Source organism: Bufo bufo, chromosome 7 (genome assembly GCF_905171765.1).
Source record: "Bufo bufo chromosome 7, aBufBuf1.1, whole genome shotgun sequence".
NCBI classification, from domain to species: domain Eukaryota; kingdom Metazoa; phylum Chordata; class Amphibia; order Anura; family Bufonidae; genus Bufo; species Bufo bufo.
This window is the reverse complement of record NC_053395.1, coordinates 169,943,577-169,953,496: the sequence shown is the minus strand read 5'-3', so window position 1 is coordinate 169,953,496 and position 9,920 is coordinate 169,943,577. Positions and strand designations below refer to the sequence as shown.

The 9,920-nt window shown below is 41.6% G+C and overlaps 1 long non-coding RNA gene across 1 annotated transcript; it reads left to right on the top strand.

The window, feature by feature from the left end:
* The first annotated feature begins 279 nt into the window (after window positions 1-279).
* On the top strand, window positions 280-8,451 carry LOC121008400. Its single transcript, XR_005780575.1, has 2 exons — window positions 280-382; window positions 8,381-8,451. It is a non-coding gene; the product is annotated as an uncharacterized LOC121008400 (long non-coding RNA).
* Window positions 8,452-9,920: the final 1,469 nt, after the last annotated feature.

The window sequence follows — 9,920 nt, the reverse complement described above, 5'->3', positions numbered from 1 at the left end:
TTTGAATATAGTGACTTCGGATCTATGATCCGAAGCGCGTTTCACTCAACACTAATGGCCACCTAAAGAATCTCAGGAGATACTACAACATGCAGGACGGCAGTCAGGTTCAGGGATCTAGATAACAAATGTTTGTTCTGGGAATTCCTCATGGATTACACACCAGTTCACCCTCCCCCACTCCACAAATGGACACACTGCCAACGAGTGAGTGGTATTTGTTAATTTTTTCTAAGAGGGTTGCCTATTAGTTTGTACTCGCTCTGCAGACTATGACATGGCTAGCTAAACCTGAAGCATGAACAGAGCAGCGAAAAGCAGACAATCGCTTTAGGCCTTTCCTGATTTTTGCTTCAAAATCTCACATTAAGACCTCATGCAGGTAACCGTGTCCGTTTTGCAGTCCGCAAAACACAGATTCGCAAAACAGATCCCTTCTGTGTGAGCCACGTACTTTTCCGTTCTGCAGGTCCCGCACTATTGTAGAAATGCCTATTCTTGTCCCACAAAAATATTCTATATTTTTCAAACCAGCTCCTAGATCTGAATACTTTTTAAATTGCATTTAATTATAAGTTTAATATAGTTACTATATATCATAGAGTTATTCAATAAAATCTGTTTCGCACCACCTGCTGTATGTTTGAGGTGTTCTCACCAGCTCAGCTGAAATCTTCAACTCTCACCAGACATATCTTTTCTTAGAAGCTGTGTCAGTTATAGGTAAAGAGCTGCAGAAATGACACGCCCCCTGACAAAGGACACGCCCCCTGAGCTGCTAGCCTGAAATAAATCTAGCAGAACAATGGATCCATGCGAGGTTCAGGGCTGGTTTCAGCTTTGGTAGAGATAGTGTTGTATACTACAGGTGAAACTCGAAAAATTAGAATATCGTGCAAAAGTCCATTTATTTCAGTAATGCAAATTAAAAGGAATTGCAGTAATGCAGCTTAAAATTTGAATTTTGTGAAAAGGTTCAATATTCTAGGCTCAAAGTGTCACCCTCTAGTCAGCTACTTCATCCATACCCCCTGAACAAAGGGTACCTGAGATTGTGACTTTGGGGTTTCATAAGCTGTAAGCCATAATCATCCAAATTATAACAAATAAAGGCTTGAAATATCTCGCTTTGCCTGTAATGAGTCTATCTCATATGTTAGTTTCACCTTTTAAGTTGCATTACTGAAATAAATGAACTTTGCACGATATTCAAATTTTTCGAGTTTCACCTGTATATGGTGTCTGCTTTTCAGTTTTCTATCAATCATGGCATAACCTTCTGTCCTGTGGCATGAGTTACCATGTCCCGACGCAGGCGGTGGCCATGGCATCACCTTAACCTTCTGCACCAAGTTTAAGGAGGGCGCTGGAGGTTGAGGTGATGTCATTGCGATCTGTGCTTTTCTACTTCTTCATAGGCTTCAGGCCTAGTGGCCTACAGCTTATGAGGATGAACAGCGGGCACAGAAGCCATGGCCTTCCGTTCCCCAACGGCCGCCACCTGAGGTGAGATGCTCATCAAGCCTCATGGCAGATGCGGTCATGCCGCCCACACTTCGCCCCCTTTTTTGGAAACCAGCAAGGGCAGCGCGAAAATCTCCCTCTTAGTTCTTATATTTCCGCTACGTAATTCTGTTCCTGATTTACATATCAGGAGAAGCTGACATCAACTTCAAGATATCGATAAGTGTAAATGTGAGGCTAGGTTCAAGGCTGCAAGGCTTAGGGCGGTGTGATCTGTGCTGTTGCACTGGGTTTATTATCTGTTTATTACCTGAAGAGGGTGTCACTGATGACCTGGCCTCATGGCTTGTGATAACTATAAATCCTAAAATTAATTGTATTGCAGTGTTGTTTAGACATTGTCTTATTTGCTTACTTATGGATTTCATACAGAAGCATACCAAAGTGTTTTTTTCTGTGGAATTCCATTACTAAAGGCTTTGGATCAAACAACTCAATCAAAAACTGCACCAAAAACTCTGTGTGAGTCCAGCCTTATAATGATTATTATGCAGGAAAATACTTTGAAGTAGAAGGCAACAGGATTCTGCTCAGCAGGGCTTGAAATTAAAACATACCAAAACCTTGACGCACATGGTCTCTGTTATGGATGCTCTATGATCTCATCTCTTAGTGTTGTGAATTAGTCAGGTTTGAGGGTTGAGTAATTTTGGATTAAATACAAAATGTTAATAACTAACTAGATTTTTTGAAAATCTATTTAAAGGGTTATCTGGTAAAAGGAAATTATTCATCAAGGACTTTATGTCTTGAAAACAGAGCACTTAATAGCTTAAAGGGGTTATCCCATCATAATGATCACTGTTAAATCTGTTAATGATTTGACAGTGATCATTTTTGTAAATATACTTTATTAACAAATTCCCACCGATTAGGAGAAAATTCATCCCCACTTACCTCATTGTTGTGACTCGGTCTCCCCTGGTTACGAGCACCGCTCTTCCGCAAAATCCCGATGGTCGCGCTTGCCCAGAAGACTTCTTCTTTTCTCCCGGCCGGGCCACTCGCTGTCCTGAACGCGCACGCTGCCGCGCATGTGCGACGGTGACTTCTTCCCGGCCAGAATAGTACAGAGCTGCGAACGAGCACGCCGGCTCTGTACTATACTGGCCAGAAATAAGTCACATTGCGCATGCGCGGCAGCGTGCGCGTTCAGTCCAGCGCGCGGCCCGGCCGGGAGAAAAGAAGAAGTCTTCTGGGCAAGCGCGACCATCGGGATTTTGCGGAAGAGCGGTGGTCGTAACCAGGGGAGACCGAGTCACAAGAAGACTTCAATCAAGATGAAGCCCGACCCCAGCCAGAATCCAGGAAGTGAACGCGCGGTGGCAGCAGGTAAGTATGAAACTGCTAAGTGGGATAACCCCTTTAAGGTCTGTTTTGTTTTCTGGAACCAGCATTGCCGGATGTAACCGTAATGCCCGTTGGCCCCATTGACCATGCAGCAGTATTTGTCCTCCCGAATCCTGAAATATGTGTCGGGTAGTGGATGGATCTCCGCCGGGCTCCATTATAGTCAAAGGGGCCGATGGGCATTCTGCTGATGTCTGGCAATGCTGGATCCAGAGAGCTCTGGCAGGCTGTTCTGGCTCCTGCCACAGATGTGGAACTTGGTCTACTAAAGAGGTCCACTCCGCAGTCACGTGCTGTAGTTTCGTCTTGGGTTGTGATGTAATAGCACAGTGTCATGTTACTGAGGACTCAGTACCAATAGATTTAGGGGGCACACAACCAATAAGTAGGAGTGCACAAACGGTTCGAAAAACTATACTCACATACCCAAAGGGCCAAACAGCATAGAAAACCGTAATAATATGCACATCCAAAGTATAAAATCAATCAAGTAATTTTATTAGAGAACATAAACATACAAACATAAACATGCTGGTACAGGTAGATCCAGACACAAACACACAGCCCACCAAAGTCCACCAATAGGGACAAAGCATATATAGTCCGGAATAATTAAGAATACAATACAATATCACAAAAAAATGATAATATAGCATCAAGAAATATGAAACAATACCTAGGAAGAAAAAACACTGAGAAAGCCAGACTTCGCCGCCGATACGCGTCACAGGCCCACTCATATAGCCCGGACCACACACTATTGCTTTTTTCTTCCTAGGTACTTTTATTGTTATAATATCTTTTTTGTTATATATATTGTATTGTATTCTTAATTAATCCGGACTATATATGTTGTCTAATAAAGTTACTTGATTTATTTTATACTTTGGATGTGCATATTATTATGGTTTTCTAGGCAGTTTGGCCCTTTGGGTATCTGATGTTACTGAGGACTGTCTTTCCCTCCAAGTCATAAAGTCTGACACTGTTGGCTCAGACCGTGCAGAGACACCCCCAAATGACAATACCCATATGGACTTTTTTTTGCAGACAGCAGGCAATTCATTCATACATTTCTAGAAGGTATAATAGAGAAATGGCACAACATATAATCATAAAAATGGATCCTCCAGAATTGTTACATGGAGGATACAAGTATTTACTAAAACAGATATGCCAGAGGAAGTGACAGGTCCTCTTTAAAGGAGTCGTTCTCATTAAATGTTATTTTAATATAATTTAGAATGTAAAACTAGTTAATTTTGTAATTTCCTTTATGTTACAAAAGTGATCTAGTTATGAGATATTCTCTTTACTTAATTAAAATAGTGCTCGTCGGTGTTTAATCTGTATAGTGATGTGCACAGCAATATCTACTGTTAGAAGCTGTGACAGTTTCAGGGAGAGAGCTGCAGCAGAATGAACACTCCTCCTGAGAAAGGACACACCCATGGGAAAGAACATGTTGCCTGAGCTGCCAGCCTAAAATAAATCTAGCAGAGCAATTGGAGTAATGAATGGGGAGATCTCTGGATTAAGCGAGAGCTGCAGCAAAAAGAATATGTCCACTGGGAAAAGACACGCCCCCTGTGAAAGGACTCGCCCCCTGAGCTGCCAGCTTAGGGCTACTTTCACACTTGCAGCAGAGTGATCCGGCAAGCAGTTCCGTCGTCGGAACTGCCTGCCGGATACATCAAAATGTATGCCAACTGATGGCATTTGTAAGACTGATCAGGATCCTGATCCGTCTTACAAATGCATTGAAATAGCGGATTCGTCTTTCTGGTGTCATCCGGAAAAACAGATCCGGCATTTATCTTTTTCACCTTTTTTTCGGTCTGCGCATGGACGGATCCGGCATTCCGGTATTTTGAATTCCGGATCCAGCACTAAAAAATTCCTATGGGAAAAAAATGCCGGATCCGGCATTCAGGCAAGTGTTCAGGCATGCGCCGGTTTTATCTCTGTCCTAATCAGTCAAAAAGACTGAACTGAAGACATCCTGATGCATCCTGAACGGATTACTCTCCATTCAGAATGCATGGGGATAAAACTGATCAGTTCTTTTCTAGTATAGAGCCCCTAGGACGGAACTCAGTGCCGGAAAAGAATAACGCTAGTGTGAAAGTGCCCTAAAATAAATCTAGAAGAGCACCTGGGGTAATGAATCAGGAGATCTTTGATCCTATGTGAGGTACAGGGCTGGTTCTAGCTTTATTAGAAAAATATTGTCATGTACAGTCGTGGCCAAAAGTTTTGAGAATTACATAAATATTGGAAATGGGAAAAGTTGCTGCTTAAGTTTTTATAATAGCAATTTGCATATACTCCAGAATGTTATGAAGAGTGATCAGATGAATTGCATAGTCCTTCTTTGGCATGAAAATTAACTTAATCCCAAAAAAACCTTTCCACTGCATTTCATTGCTGTCATTAAAGGACCTGCTGAGATCATTTCAGTAATCGTCTTGTTAACTCAGGTGAGAATGTTGACTAGCACAAGGCTGGAGATCATTGTGTCAGGCTGATTGGGTTAAAATGGCAGACTTGACATGTTAAAAGGAGGGTGATGCTTAAAATCATTGTTCTTCCATTGTTAACCATGGTGACCTGCAAAGAATCGCGTGCAGCCATCATTGCGTTGCATAAAAATAGCTTCACAGGCAAGGATATTGTGGCTACTAAGATTGCACCTCAATCAACAATTTATAGGATCATCAAGAACTTCAAGGAAAGAGGTTCAATTCTTGTTAAGAAGGCTTCAGGGCGTCCAAGAAAGTCCAGCAAGCGACAGGATCGTCTCCTAAAGAGGATTCAGCTGCGGGATCGGAGTGCCACCAGTGCAGAGCTTGCTCAGGAATGGCAGCAGGCAGGTGTGAGCGCATCTGCACTCACAGTAAGGCGAAGACTTTTGGAAGATGGCCTGGTGTCAAGAAGGGCAGCAAAGAAGCCACTTCTCTCCAAAAAAAACATCAGGGACAGATTGATCTTCTGCAGAAAGTATGGTGAATGGACTGCTGAGGACTGGGGCAAAGTCATATTCTAAGATGAAGCCTCTTTCCGATTGTTTGGGGCATCTGGAAAAAGGCTTGTCCGGAGAAGAAAAGGTGAGCACTACCATCAGTCCTGTGTCATGCCAACAGTAAAGCATCCTGAGACCATTCATGTGTGGGGTTGCTTCTCATCCAAGGGAGTGGGCTCACTCACAATTTTACCCAAAAACACAGCCATGAATAAAGAATGGTACCAAAACACCCTCCAACAGCAACTTCTTCCAACAATCCAACAACAGTTTGGTGAAGAACAATGCATTTTCCAGCACGATGGAGCACCGTGCCATAAGGCGAAAGTGATAACTAAGTGGCTCGTGGACCAAAACGTTGACATTTTGGGTCCATGGCCTGGAAACTCCCCAGATCTTAATCCCATTGAGAACTTGTGGTCAATCCTCAAGAGGCAGGTGGACAAACAAAAACCCACTAATTCTGACAAACTCCAAGAAGTGATTATGAAAGAATGGGTTGTTATCAGTCAGGAATTGGCCCAGAAGTTGATTGAGAGCATGCCCAGTCGAATTGCAGAGGTCCTGAAAAAGAAGGGCCAACACTGCAAATACTGACTCTTTGCATAAATGTCATGTAATTGTCGATAAAAGCCTTTGAAATATATGGAGTGCGTGTAATTATATTTCACTACATCACTGAAACAAAGATCTAAAAGCAGTTTAGCAGCAAACTTTGTGAAAACTAATATTTGTGTCATTCTCAAAACTTTTGGCCACGACTGTACTATATTATATTATATTTTCTTTCTTTTTTTTTACATCAGCAATGACAATCCCTTTAAGCAATTTTGTTTGACTGTATATGTGTACCTGAATATGTGTAAACCCTACCTATAAATTTGAAATCAATTTGTGTTTTTTTATATTCTATATATTGAAATGTAGACATAATCATTATAATTTGGTTATGTGATGGCTGTTGTGCCCTGGGGCAAGGATACTTTGTACTATGGACGTTTGTGGACCTTTAGTGCACTTGGAAGAGTTAACTTGCACTATGATTTATGCTGTTATTTACACTCATACTGTTGTATATTGTTGATCTGCATTTTATATGTTTATTGCAATATATCCTATTAATTTGCACTGTTATTGCACTGTATTTGCACTGCACTTTGGAAAGGTTTAATACACAGCCAACCTATACTGAAAGACTTTGGGACTTTCTATGTAAGTACTGAGAAGTTAGACTAGTTTCACACTAGCGTTCAGAAATGTGCTGTTTCAGCATTTATTTCTTCCATTTAAGATTAATTGCTGTATTCGTGTTGTTATATCATTACCATACTATGTAATAATAACAGATCACAGCAGTCGATCTTGATCCAAGGTTTCTTTTTTATTGCTGAGTACATAAAAGTCAAGAGGCAGTACGTGTGTTAAAGTTTTCGGGAAGCAGGCCTTCATCAGACACTAAAAGTGCAACAAAATAAATACAATCATATAAGAAACACTGAAAATAACAAAACAAAACAATGACTGACGTCAGACTGAGAATAACTGATAATTCCGAAAATAACACAGAAAATGACTATGTTCGAAATAAATTTACTCCACAAGTATTACGCTGGTTACAAAATGCCGCTATTGTATCCACTGGAATATTATGGTGATACTTCTACAACAAGAAGAAAGGACATATATCCTGGTGAATCTGATGAAATATTAAGGTATATACACAGGCATAAGGTCTTGTCAGTGGAGGTTTGTATGGATACAATAATCTATGTCATCATGATGGTAAACAGAGCTCCTTAAATATACAATAGGTACACTCAAGGTAATAGTCTACTGTACTAATGGGAGATAATTGAGTCACCTCATATTGCTTACAGGTAAATTCTGTCTAGTGATAAGGAACACTTAGTGGTATACAGATAACACAATGATGAGGTCATAGTCCCCTGTAGTGGACTTACCTGTGCCGCAGTTTGGTATATGCGGAAAAAAGTGGAATCACACCATAGGAAAAGGTGCTTATTGGCACCAGTGGCAGGTGTGAAGAGCTGCCCGTCCAGCGCAGGTTTAAATAGAGGTTGGAAAAATTGCGAACTTCCAGGAACGGCTCATGTGGCCTGGAGCACATGGTTACCACGGATGCCGTGCGTTTCAAGCACCGGAAGTTGGCCAAGCAGTGAAACGCACGGAGACCGGAAGTTGCATTCCACAGACCGGAAGTGAGTGGAGTGTAAACTATCACTGGTATGAAGACTATATGTCCTTTCTTCTTGTTGTAGAAGTATCACCATAATATTTCAGTGGATACAATAGCGGCATTTTGTAACCAGCGTAATACTTATGGAGTAAATCTATTTCGAACATAGTCATTTTCTGTGTTATTTTCGGAATTATCAGTTATTCTCAGTCTGACGTCAGTCATTGTATTGTTTTGTTATTTTCAGTGTTTCTTATATGATTGTATTTATTTTGTTGCACTTTTAGTGTCTGATGAAGGCCTGCTTCCCGAAAACTTTAACACACGTACTGCCTCTTGACTTTTATGTACTCAGCAATAAAAAAGCAACCTTGGATCAAGATCGACTGCTATGATCTGTTATTGCTAATAACTGGGGTGGGAACCCTATACACAGCAGACGCCATGCAGTGTGCGACAAAGTTCTGTGAACCATACTATGTAATGCTGTCACCCTGTGGTCATTCTCTGCCAGGCTGCATGAGTGTCCAGAAGAGACGGGGACTCTCTTCCACAGACTCTGGATCATCAACCCGTTGACCAGAGGGCCAGATGGATGACTGAGCCACAGACCCTGGGCCACCAGCCATTTGGCCAGGGTACCAGCCTTCTGAGAGTGAGTGAGAGAGAGGGACAGCTAGCTCAGACCTTTCCTCAGGACAGAACCTACTCCTGCAAGAGAAGAGACTGGAGAAGCAAGCCCAGTGCCTTGCCTGTATTTTTTTCCACTTGCAGGGCTGGGACAAGGTCCACCACCAACAGAGGCTGAGCTGCCCAAGTGCGCCCCCCCCCCCCCCCTTCCCCCCAACTTGTGGAGTCTTTACTAAATACTTACTGTTGTAATCACACATAAATATGCACGGTTTAATGTACCAATTAACTATAGCTGTAAACAAATGCACAACCTCTTTAGATCCATATAAAGATAGAAATAAAGTGCAAAAACAAGTGCAGAATATAAAATCAGTGATACAGTCCTAACCTCAGTATCTGAGGAAAGGGATTTAGGGATCATTATTTCAGAAGACTTAAAGGTAGGCAGACAATGTCACAGAGCAGCAGGAAATGCTAGCAGAATGCTTGGGTGTATAGGGAGAGGCATTACCAGTAGAAAGAGGGAGGTGCTCATGCCGCTCTACAGAGCACTAGTGAGACCTCATTTGGAGTATTGTGCACAGTACTGGAGACCATATCTCCAGAAGGATATTGATACTTTGGAGACAGTTCAGAGAAGAGCTACTAAACTAGTACATGGATTGCAGGATAAAACTTACCAGGAAAGATTAAAGGACCTTAACATGTATAGCTTGGAAGAAAGACGAGACAGAGGGGATATGATAGAAACTTTTAAATACATAAAGGGAATCAACAAGGTAAAAGAGGAAAGAATATTTAAAAGAAGAAAAACTGCTACAAGAGGACATAGTTTTAAATTAGAGGGGCAAAGGTTTAAAAGTAATATCAGGAAGTATTACTTTACTGAGAGAGTAGTGGATGCATGGAATAGCCTTCCTGCAGAAGTCGCAGCTGCAAATACAGTGGAGGAGTTTAAGCATGCATGGGATAGGCATAAGGCTATCCTTCATATAAGATAGGGCCAGGGGCTATCCATAGTACTCAGTATATTGGGCAGACTAGATGGGCCAAATGGTTCTTATCTGCCGACACAATCTATGTTTCTATGTTTCTATAAGACAATAACCACATAATATAAATAAACATAATCCTCTGTGGAGGACACTGTTATGGGGGGATCTGTGGATGACACTGTTATGGGGGATCTATGGA